General features: G+C 46.0%; 1 long non-coding RNA gene across 1 annotated transcript in view; it reads right to left on the minus strand.

Annotated features, from left to right (window-relative positions):
- The window catches only part of LOC135313895 (uncharacterized), an 86731-nt gene that overhangs the window by 44128 nt on the left and 31829 nt on the right, over positions 1-10774 (minus strand). The window contains exons 9-11 of the long non-coding RNA XR_010373389.1: positions 4233-4499; positions 971-1028; positions 375-537 (exon numbers count right to left, since the gene is read on the minus strand). This is a non-coding gene — a long non-coding RNA (uncharacterized LOC135313895). The remainder of the gene's footprint in view (positions 1-374; positions 538-970; positions 1029-4232; positions 4500-10774) is intronic.

Here is a 10774-nt window from a genome sequence, read left to right on the forward strand (position 1 = left end):
TGAGGGAGGCACCAGTGAGATGGCTGGAGTATTCCTACCAATTAACACAAAGAATTTTGACTGCTCTGCTGTGTTTTCTGCAAAAGCCTAGCAACCACCTCAAAAGTGTTATTCATACATCTGAGAAGTGTTTAGCAGGGTCACATGCCTAGTAAGCTACGCAAGCAGGGAGGGATAGCTCTCCAGGCAAGGCCCATCGAGCATGGGCATGCTGCATGTATGCAGCTTGGATACCTCAACTCCTGCTCCAGGAGGCTCACGCACTAGGTGCAGGCAGTCATTGGATCACACGGGACACCAGAGCGACACTGCAGGGCAAGGGAGGGGGTGACATGTAGGAGCCACAGCTGCAAGAAGATGACTACATGTCCTGCCTTCATGGGGCAAAACTGGACAGCTTGCCATTGCTCAATTCAGAGGTCCTGGCTGGAGAATCCCCATCACTAGCAATCTTTTCTACATACAAGCGAACTTGCAGCCTGCTGCATGGGCTCACTTCAAATGTACTGTTTCCACAAAAACTCCTGCTATTCTGCCCTAAGAAAACAGAAGAATAAACAAAACCTCCAAAATACTTTGCAACATCTCTACTAGGCACTAAAGACTGAGTGACTCAGAGGCAGACACCACAGCATCCTATCTACTTCCATCTCCCTGAAGTAAAGAAAGGACACATACTCCCTGTGTGCCAGTCTAGCCTCTTCCACAAAAGGAGCACTACAAACTGACAAAGAACAGCTTTTGCCCATTCATTAAGTTCTTGGCATTAATTTATTTCTCTCCAACCAAGCTGTAAAACCCAAAGCTGCATGCAAGCAGCATCCTAAAATATCCTTGTAAATCTCAGCCACCACATTCATTAATTACAACCCAGTGATAGTTTAGGCCATTAGTTCTGGATGGTAACTTCCTTTATTCCCACGTTAATGCTTGATGTCAGTGGTTATCTCATTACCACTCTATTACTTACCTACTTAATCCATCATTGCAACCCAGGCCAGAAGGGAGGAGCAGAGTTTGCCCTGCATCTGTAGGAAGACAATACATCAAGTGTAGAGAGCACCTAGGAATCACAAACAAAACACTTGTCTAATCTGCAGCTGAGGTTATATGTTTTGAGAGGAGGAAATGACACAGATGAGTGTTGTTAGGAACACAAACACATTCCAACACTGAAAAATTGTGGATATTGAGGATTAAGTTTCCTATTAAATCAGAACCAAAAGGTTAGGCAAGAATTTAAATGCATATTAGTAGTCATACAAAAAAAAAAAATGACCTGAACTCTGCCCTCCTCCTCCTCAGACCCTCCTTCTTCCAAACCCCAGGTTAGATTCAAAGAGTTTCTGCCTTTTGCATGCTAAACACTTTGAAAAGGCAGGTCAAAGTATGGGCACTGGGAGCTGCTACCTGCTGAATGCTCCAGAAAATATGCAGGCAGCATTGCAGATACCACTACCCTTGAGTGCTAGTGAAAATACCCCTAAAGCCATGTAAAGGTACAATAGTTACTGACATTTCAACACACACCCAGCTGGAGTACCTCTTGTTTGGTGAGCCAGCGTTTCCAGAAATGTACTTTCTCACACCTGCCACACTCCTGCTTGTCCCAGGACTTAGTCTACTCACTGATCCAGCCCCATGGGTCTGATCGGGGTGTTTCAGCACAGCGAGGCTAGCAGCTCTCCCGGTCTTGTTCCCTCCTTCTTCCCCAAAATAGTCTTCTTGGAGACAGTGTTTCAACCTTCCCCTGCTTGACTGAGAAAAAGGAAAGCCCTTTTTATGTTGACAGGCTGTGAAACCAAGCTGTGAGCTGGGGAAAGGGTTCAAACAGACATCTCCCTTGCAGTAAGGCAGGTTCTCTCAAGAGCAAGCAAAGCACCTCCGCTCTGCCCAGATATGATGCCTGCACAAGAGGGCAGGTGACTGTGTTTTTTACTGCTTCTAAGCAACATGCTATGGAAGAATTGAACTCCTCTAATGTGGAAGAAGCTGGTGCCACAAAAGCAGCAGAGAGAGAGAAGACACAGCCCCAAGAATATGTCAGGAGTGAAATATCAATTATTTCCTCTGTGACCAGTAAACCTCCAGCTAACATGCCTGTGCCGGCAAAAGTGGGCTCTAAATGGTGCTGTGCCAGAACAACTGACAGGGCAAGCCTGCAAGATGCCACAATCAGATGTAATTAAAATACCTTTGCTGCCCTGCTCCCCATCCCCTCGGCAATGAAATCCATTACAGGGTGTGGAAAGAAAATTGTTTAAAATGTCCCTGAAGCTGGGTTGTTGACACCAGTGTAGACAGATTTTGATACACCCTTGATTAAACACCTTTCTGCAGAAGGCGGAGAGGGCAGTAAAGAAGCTGGGTGGTGAGCCAGAGATCCACCCTAGAAACAGTGGCTATTGCCCAGGGAAAGCAAGTGCTGCTGCAGGGGAAAGCTGCCCCATCAACCAGCCAGAGGCTAAAACAGCCTCACCCCCTGGGAAGCAGGCTGCAACCCTCTGCTCCAGCACCAGACTCCTCTCCCTGAGCTCTCTGCTCCGACTCAGGCCAGCAACACCACACACATCGCTGCTTCCAGCCTCTGATGAAAAGCTGAGGTGAAAGAAAGCAACAGAAAAGTCTCACACAGTGCTCATCCAGTAGCAGAGCTGCAGTACTTCCATTTTCCATGGAGTTACACATCACAGGGGGATTCTCCAAGGTGCAATAGGAAACTGGCTCCAAGTACAGTTTTCCCTGTAGGCATTCATAACATCTGTCTCTTGCTCATTCTCTCACACACAGATGCTCTTGGACTGATAAGGATTTAACTCCCTTAGCAAAGAGGGGCAAAGATAAAGTCTTCTCCCTGGCCAACTACTTATATCAAGCTGGTAGGAACTCATCTTTAAGATCCGCAATCAGCCATCAGGCTGGAAATTTGTTAGGGATGGGCAAAAAGGAGCCAAAACTACATTTACCCTGTTTTTGCAGGGAAGTAAATGAAAGGCAAGAAGGACCAAGTGGTACAACTGGGTGTGGGCAACTGACCTCTCCAACTCTTAGAGACCTCAGAAAGAGGAAACCCACGGTCAAACATAGCCCAGGAGCTCAGAGCACAGAACGAATCTACCTACTGCACCCAGAGCTGAGGTTAAAAACATCGAGTGAGCACACAGGCTCTGCAACCCAGGGTGCTCCAGGCATAGGTGTGTGTCATGGAGCTATACAGACTAGGGAACAATGCTTACCAGTCCTGTGCCTGTGCACTTCTGGCCTACCCTGCTGACCAGGAGCTCTGCAGTTGCTGTTACCTGGTAAAGAAGGCTTGCAGGCACATCCCACAAGAAGAGGGGCTTTCCCATCAAATATTCCTCAGGCTTTGTGTACAAAGATGTTTGATAGAAGACTCCAGATCAGGAAGTAATTATAAATTATGAGAAACTATAAGATACTCAGCACCACCAGCTCCTGCAGTGGTAAAGCCCCTGTTTTTGCACAACATTCATCTCTCATTCCAAATCTGCTTCAGATGGTTCAAACAGAGGCTTGAAATTTTTAACTCCCCCTGCTCCCTCCTGTGGCCTGAAAGAAACTGAGGCAAGCAGCAAGAATGCCATGCCTGGCATCCACCTTATTATTTTTCTGGGACTTGCCTCCAAGTGCCCTGTGCAAACCTGGTACTTGGGAACCCTCAGCTTTTATACGCACTTAGAGACTGAGGTGGATTTTGGTTCCAGCTCTGCTCAATGCAACACAGAGTCCTGGTTCATAATCACAGTACCACCGATCTTCAGATCTGCAAATAGCTGAGGGGCAGCCAAGCTCCCTCCTGAGTCATCAGAAATCCAACCCTATGCTAACAAATGAACAGCCCAGCCAGCCTCTACCTTCCCTGCAGCAGTTTAGTCTGGATAAGTATAATCGTGTCTCCAACAAGAAAGCAGGTGTTTTAAAAATGTGTTCACCAATGCATTTCAATTAACAATGTTTTTTAACACCATTTAACACCCGGACCATGTGAAAATACAATTGCATCTCAGACAGAGAGGAGTGCCCTTCCACAGGGTATCACAGCCACCTGTAGCCTCCATTTTTGCACCTGGGAAAGGATTGGGTGGGGCAGGAAAGCACCTTTATCCTAAGGCTGCCTTAAGCAGTCTCACATCTTTTAAAATAGGGCAAGAAAAATCACATTTACTGCTTAGCAGCTTTTCTCTCTCAAAGAGTCATTGCCCAAAACTTACTGTGGCTATGTGTGTGTGGGCACCTGCCCACAAAGACAAAGGAGCAGTTGGTCCTTGCCTTGGTCTCTGATAGTCCATTCAGAAGCTGACATTTTATTCCCCCAGAAAATGAAACACATCAGTTGAGCACTCCCAGGGAAGTAGCAGGACCAGAGCAAATTCCCAGAAAAAGCCTTGGCAGCGTTTCCTCCGCTCTGCAGCTCTGAGCAAGATGGAGTAACAGAGCACGACACATGGAGCAACAGAAGCTGAACGATGCATGTGTTACTGCAAGGAAAATTAACAATATTAGGGGGGAGGGGGAAGGGAAAGCACTTGCTAACTAATACTTATTCAAACACAATTTTATCCTCATCTGACCCTAATCCCGATTAAAGAAAACTGGACAGACTGGCATTGCTGCTGGGGCATTCAGGCGATATCACTGACCATCCATGTATATAATTGCCCAGGAGGTCTCGCAACAACCCCTGTGACTTTCCTCCAGCAATTTTATATGCATCAGTTTAAGTCACCAATATTTTTAAGGCCACTCAGCCCCACTGTCCAGGCTCCCAGACTCCTCTGACATAGTCAAAACTTCTTCCAGTAACCCTGGACAGACTCCTAGACCAGCTAGCTCACTGTGCATCTTGTTCACCATTGCCTGTCTTGGATACAAAAAGACACTCTAGTCACAAGTCCCACAACCCCCATAGAAGATCTCCTTCCAGGCATCTTTAACAAAAGTCACCAAGGGATGTTCTTACCATCCATGCAAGCCCATTGAGCTGGTGTGCTCCATTAAGAGGAGAGATAAATCTGCCCCAAATAGGGTTTGGGGGCTTCAGAAGCCACCTATCTTAGGACCTAAGTATGCCTGCCCTACCAGTAGCTACACCACCACTTCACAGGAACACAGGGAAGACCAGATTTTATTGAGTTTAGGAACCATATGCATAGGAAATCTTGGGAAAGCTAGACACATGCCGAGTGGTTTGACAGACTCATGAAAAAGGCCACCACTGCTCATCGCCCAGCAAGCAAAGGGCTTGGTGCAGCATCCCTATCAGTCACTGTCTGTCAAGCCTAATCACATTTAATAAATATTATTGTGCTATATGTTTTACATTTTAGAAAGAATGAAGAACTGGGGAAAAAATGCTGTGATGGAAAGGGAGAGTTGAAGTTCAGCCACTGAAGAAACCCTAAAGACAAATGCACATTTCATGCTTTGAAATCTGGAAGAAAGTTGATTTTCTGTTCCTCAGCTTCAATCGCCTCTTTGCTAGTGAGATTTGGCACTAGCCCAGGCCTCCTGAGGAAGCAGAGGCAAGGATTTTCCAAAGGATTTGTCACCCACACCTCCTCCCGCAACACCCCCTTGGGGATTTTCTAATGAGCAACGTTCTCCTTTGGAAAAAAAAAAAATCTGCCTTTAAAAGTCTGGGCCATGGCCACGAGCAACCCAAGAGCAATAGTTCTACCTCAGACCTAGCTCCAAGCCCAGTGTCCACCTGGAAGCCCTGCTGCCCTCCACCTGTTTAAGGAGGATGTTTCCATTATTGTTCAATTTGCAATGAGTTTAGCTTCATGTCCTTGATTGGAAGATTTTTATATTTAGTGTCCTCTCCTACTCTTCTTTTTATAGACTGGTAATCCAAGTCCCTTGGTAAGGCTGAGTAATCTTGATCAGATTTTAATCAAAGTAAGCCAGATCCTCAGCTGCCAGTATTGATGCATCTGCCTTTAAATATTTGAACGATGCCGATTTACCCTGGCGAGGCACCGGCCCCATCCGTTCAGAAAATTTAAATTCCTTCCTTTGCATCAAGCTAAAACAACAAGACAGAACAAGCAACCTGCTGCGAAGAGGTTTTAGTTTATAAAACCAATACCCAGGATTTCAGAACTAAATGAAAATCTGAGATAATCCCTCCCCAGATCCAGGCTGGGAAAAGCACTCCGGACAGATCAGTATCAAGTAACTTCTTAAAACACACTTTCTTCCTCTTGTGAAATGTACCATCAAGTCTGAGTTGAAGGGAAATTACCCACAATGCCTCACTTCCTGACATGACCCAGAGAATTTATGTATAGAAAACTGCACATTTTATCCATGCAGGCTTCTCCAGGATGGACCTGCTTCTGCTTTGTTCAGCAATGACCCTTGTGCCACTGCCAAACCCCAGCACCCAAAATCAGCATATTAGTTGGAAAATAATGAGATTTCTGGAATACAAATTGTTGGCTCCATTTTCCTTACCTTTCAAGATGATATCTGCCAGCGTCCCTCCACAGATCAGAAAGATTAAAAAAAAGCACTTAGATGAAAGAGTCTCATCTACTTGCCTGACTCCAGGAGACAAGTCTGAGGTGGAGATGGGAGCTGTCCCACAGAACTTGTCAGTATTTAGACTGCAAACAGTGTCCAAGTGAAGCCAGAAATAGGTAATTGCCTACAAGACTCCAGTAAAGGCAAGACAAGCCAGGTACACTGATTTACTTCCACATTTGGGGTAAACTCCTGAGAAACACCAGGGATTTCACAGGTTCTCTTTGGTCATTTCTACTGAGATAGAGCTTAATTCAAAGGCAGCACATCTTGTACTTATACAAGCATCACCTGAGGAGTTGCACCAGAACATTGCAGTAAATCTGCATTTCCATCCTCACTCCTAGGAGACCATTAGGTCTTCAAGGTTTGTCAGAACCATGCTCTACTTTAAGCCATCCTGAAAAGCAGAAGGACAACCTCAGGTCCTCAGTCCCTCCTTCCCTCAGGAGGCTGAGGTTTCCTACTCACCTTTTGAAGCCATTGGCTGGACCTGCCCACCCTTCCAGCTGGGTTAGCTAATGAGCAGGCAGGCTGGGATCAAATCCTCTTCTGCTCATGACTGTTATTGCCATCCTGCCTCACAACTACAAGGCTTGGTTTTGCTCCCCACACCCCAAAGTCAAGGTGGAGGAAATATAATTACCTTCTTGCAACAGCCCAAGACATAGCCCAGCCCCTGAACTGCACTTGAATCTGTATATCATTCATACAAGTCCAGTAAAACCAGTGACCCATTCAACTGAGCAAATACTACAGGATTAGGTGCTGCCCTGCCAGGGACAAAGCCCCAGGAGTGTCACTAAGATGTTATTACCAAAACAGGGCTGGGCATAAAGAAAATAGGGATCAGCTGATGCTTGTAATGAGAAATTACAAAAAGGTGAAGAGCTAATGAAGAGGAGAGAGCATGGACTTGTCTCTCCTCATGGCTCCTCCACAGCCCTATGAGTAGAAGGGTGCTCCAGCGGACACCACCCCACCAGTTTCTTCCCATATGGAAGAAATGCTAAACAGGCAGCAAAGCTCTCATGTCACGCCCAGGGACTGACCCCAGACCCTGTGGGTCTGAGAGGCTGTCCGGGCAGAGCTTGCAAATGACTCTTCCCACTCACTGCCACCCCAGAATTGATTTTTGGGAAAGCACAGATATGCAGCTAGCCTCTGTACTTGGGAGAGGTCAAAGGCTATCAGTAGGCAGAGAGCTGACAGCATGGAGCCTGGGGAAGCAAGGGTAACAGACCACTTGCCAGTTATGTTAGTCCTAGCAATAGGGAGGTGAGACACACCAACACATTCAGCAACAAGGGTTAAATCCAAGTAACAGGTGGCTCTTCCAGGCTCTAGACAAGCAACACACATGGCATTGATCCAGCTGCAAGCAGACACTTGGGAAAGCTATGGCACAACAGCTAAGGTGGGACTTAACACAGGTTGTTTATTAATAGGCATCGCACACATATTAAACCACGCTGTAAACAGCCTCATGAAGGAGCCTGTATGGAGAGCATCTGCAGGGGGGTTAACAAGCTCTGGTTCCTGCAAGCAGACTGCATCTTTTGTCCTTTCATGTTAGCTCACCCAAGCATCCCTGATTTGAGACACAGGTTCCTGCAACAGATGGTCTTATTAGTGTCCACATGTAGTGACAAGGAGACAACAACAGGTGGCCTAGACAGTAACTGAAACATTTCACCCCACTTGCCCCAAAACTGGTTCAAGATCATGCCAAGGGCAACCAGGATCAAAGCACAAAAAGATGTCATGCATAAGCGGTCCAAATTATCCTCACATGCCTTCTGCCCTGTTAAGATGTCAGCTGGAACATGTTGTCCAGTTTGGGATGCTGATCTCCAAGACGGTATGAACAATTGGAGACAGTCCAAAGGAGACAGACAACAGTGACTGAGTAACTGGAAATCTATAGGAGATGGTTGGCAAGACGAGGTGGAAAGCATTTGTGATGCTCTGTCTAGAGAGGATGGAGACATGGTTACAGTCTTCAGACAAGAAAAAGGAAGGGGAAAAGAAAAACAACTGTTTCCAGCTCTGTTTTGGAAAGGACAAGAAATCCTAGGCTTAATTTAAAACAAGGGACCTTTCAGTCAAACATTAGGAAAAACTTTCCAAGTGTATAGACAGTAAAAGCACCAGACAGTTGTCAGATCTCCACTGCTTTCTTCAAAACAGCCACAGTTAAATTAAACCCTTTGGGCTATGCTACAGAAGACCCCATAACTCAACTACGAGGCAGTCAAGAGAGTTACAAGCTCATTCTGCGCTGTGACACGGGGAAGAGATAGTCCAATGCCAGCAAAAAATAAATTAATTTCCAACTCATCATAAGAAAAAAAAACCACCAAAAAACCAAAAAGCCACCAAGCAGCTGCCACTTAGAGGGACCTTTAAAAATCCTTCCAGTGTGAAAAGGCCAGCAGGGGAGGGAGCGGGTATGTGCTTCGAGGACTGGCAGGAGCCAGGGGAATGGAGAGGAAAAAGCCACAGCAAAGCTAAGTCTACTAGGGTTGTGGCAAACAGATTGCACAGTGCAGAGCAACACCCTCCTGTCAAAGCAAAGCCCTGCTGAAGCCAAGAGGATGCTCCAAGGGTGTCCAAAGCTGTACTCTAAGTGGCTCACCACCACACACTGCTCAGTTGTGCCATTGGCAAGAGGGACCTCATGCCTTCAGAGGACCTCCCGTGGATTCTTGGGTGCTCTCTCCTCTGGCACATGCAAGCCTTGCTCTTAGCTGGTGGCCCCATCATTCACCTGTGCTGAGACAGTCCTGTCTCCAGGTTAAGCCATTTCCACAGCGTAACTCAGGACCAAGCATCTGACTCAAGCACTTCATGCTTCTGCTTTGTGTTGGCATCCATGCTGTTGGGTGTTCTCACCAGCCAGAGAACAGTTTTGGGATGCCCATGTTTTCTATTCGTATATTTACCTTTCTCTTCCCCACCCCTCCCCTCTCGCCCCAAATTCTCTATATATTATCTCCAACCAAATAAAAAGATATAGATTTTTATATATCCAACCAAATTAATATATATCTCCAACCACATAAATCACAAGTAGAGAAGCTCTTCAAGCCTGAGGCAAATCTGTTTGCCCCCAAACTCTCCTGAACTTTGGATTCTCTGGGACACTGGCAGGAGCCAAGGATTTGCACCATCCTCCTTTTGTATTTTTGTTCTAACTGATTGCTGGCCTCTTGTGTGAGTTAAAAATATAGACATTTTGTTGGCTTCCTCATCGTGGGCCTGGCCTATTCCAGATATATTTGCTGGAGCTAATTCCTGCATCACATCTTCAAATTTGTCTAAGCCAAAACTTCTTGTGCTGTGTGGTTCAAACCTCCCTGGATTTGAGCTCTTCAAATATTTTTGGATGGATCTGTAGTTCAGGGAGCTGAAAGAGGCTTGGAGAAACCAAACTCTGCCTATTTGCCTCAGTACTCATCTGAAAACACAGCTTGATACAGATTCATGGTAAAGCCTAAGCATCCCTTAGTGTCACTAAGAGTCCCTTAGTGACGTAGATAAAATTTGTAGCAGGTTTCACTCCAGATCTAGCCATTCCTGAAGACCAGACTTAAATTTTCAGCACAGAAATATTCCTCCTGAGCTTCTCCTCCCACGTTGACTTGTGTTTGTGTAAGGCTTGGCTCAGACCATCACACTCACTGTATCTGCAAGACTAAGTGCAGTCAAAGTCAGCTCACCTGAGAAGAAACTTCTTGACCTCTTCTACCACTCGTTTCCCTGCATGCATCATGGAGAGACCGTGAGACACATCTGCAGTGAACTATTATCCTCTGCGCTCTGCCTCCTGCTTTGTTTATAGAGAGTTTGGGGAGATTTGTGGGCCTGGTGATGAATTATAGGGAGGAAGACAAACATATTTTACTGTTCTGGGCAAGGAGTGCTGGAATCCCGTGGACATCTGGAGGAATTATTTGCAGAAAATTAACATTGTTTGTCATTTGCATGATGAACTTCTGGATCTCAAATGAATGATGGGAAGAAACTGGTGGGAGATGTTCATTATCCCTGATGGAGAGAAGCCCCTTGACATGATGCTAAGGTCGCCATGATCTATGGACCTGCTGACTGACAACTCCAAGTGCTCTGGAACTGAACACACAATATAACTGGGGGCGTAAGCGATCTGCCACATTAAATGCCGAGGCGTTAATAATTGTTGCTTGCCTCTGATTGCCGGAGTTTC

Source organism: Phalacrocorax carbo, chromosome 6 (genome assembly GCF_963921805.1).
Source record: "Phalacrocorax carbo chromosome 6, bPhaCar2.1, whole genome shotgun sequence".
Taxonomy (NCBI): domain Eukaryota; kingdom Metazoa; phylum Chordata; class Aves; order Suliformes; family Phalacrocoracidae; genus Phalacrocorax; species Phalacrocorax carbo.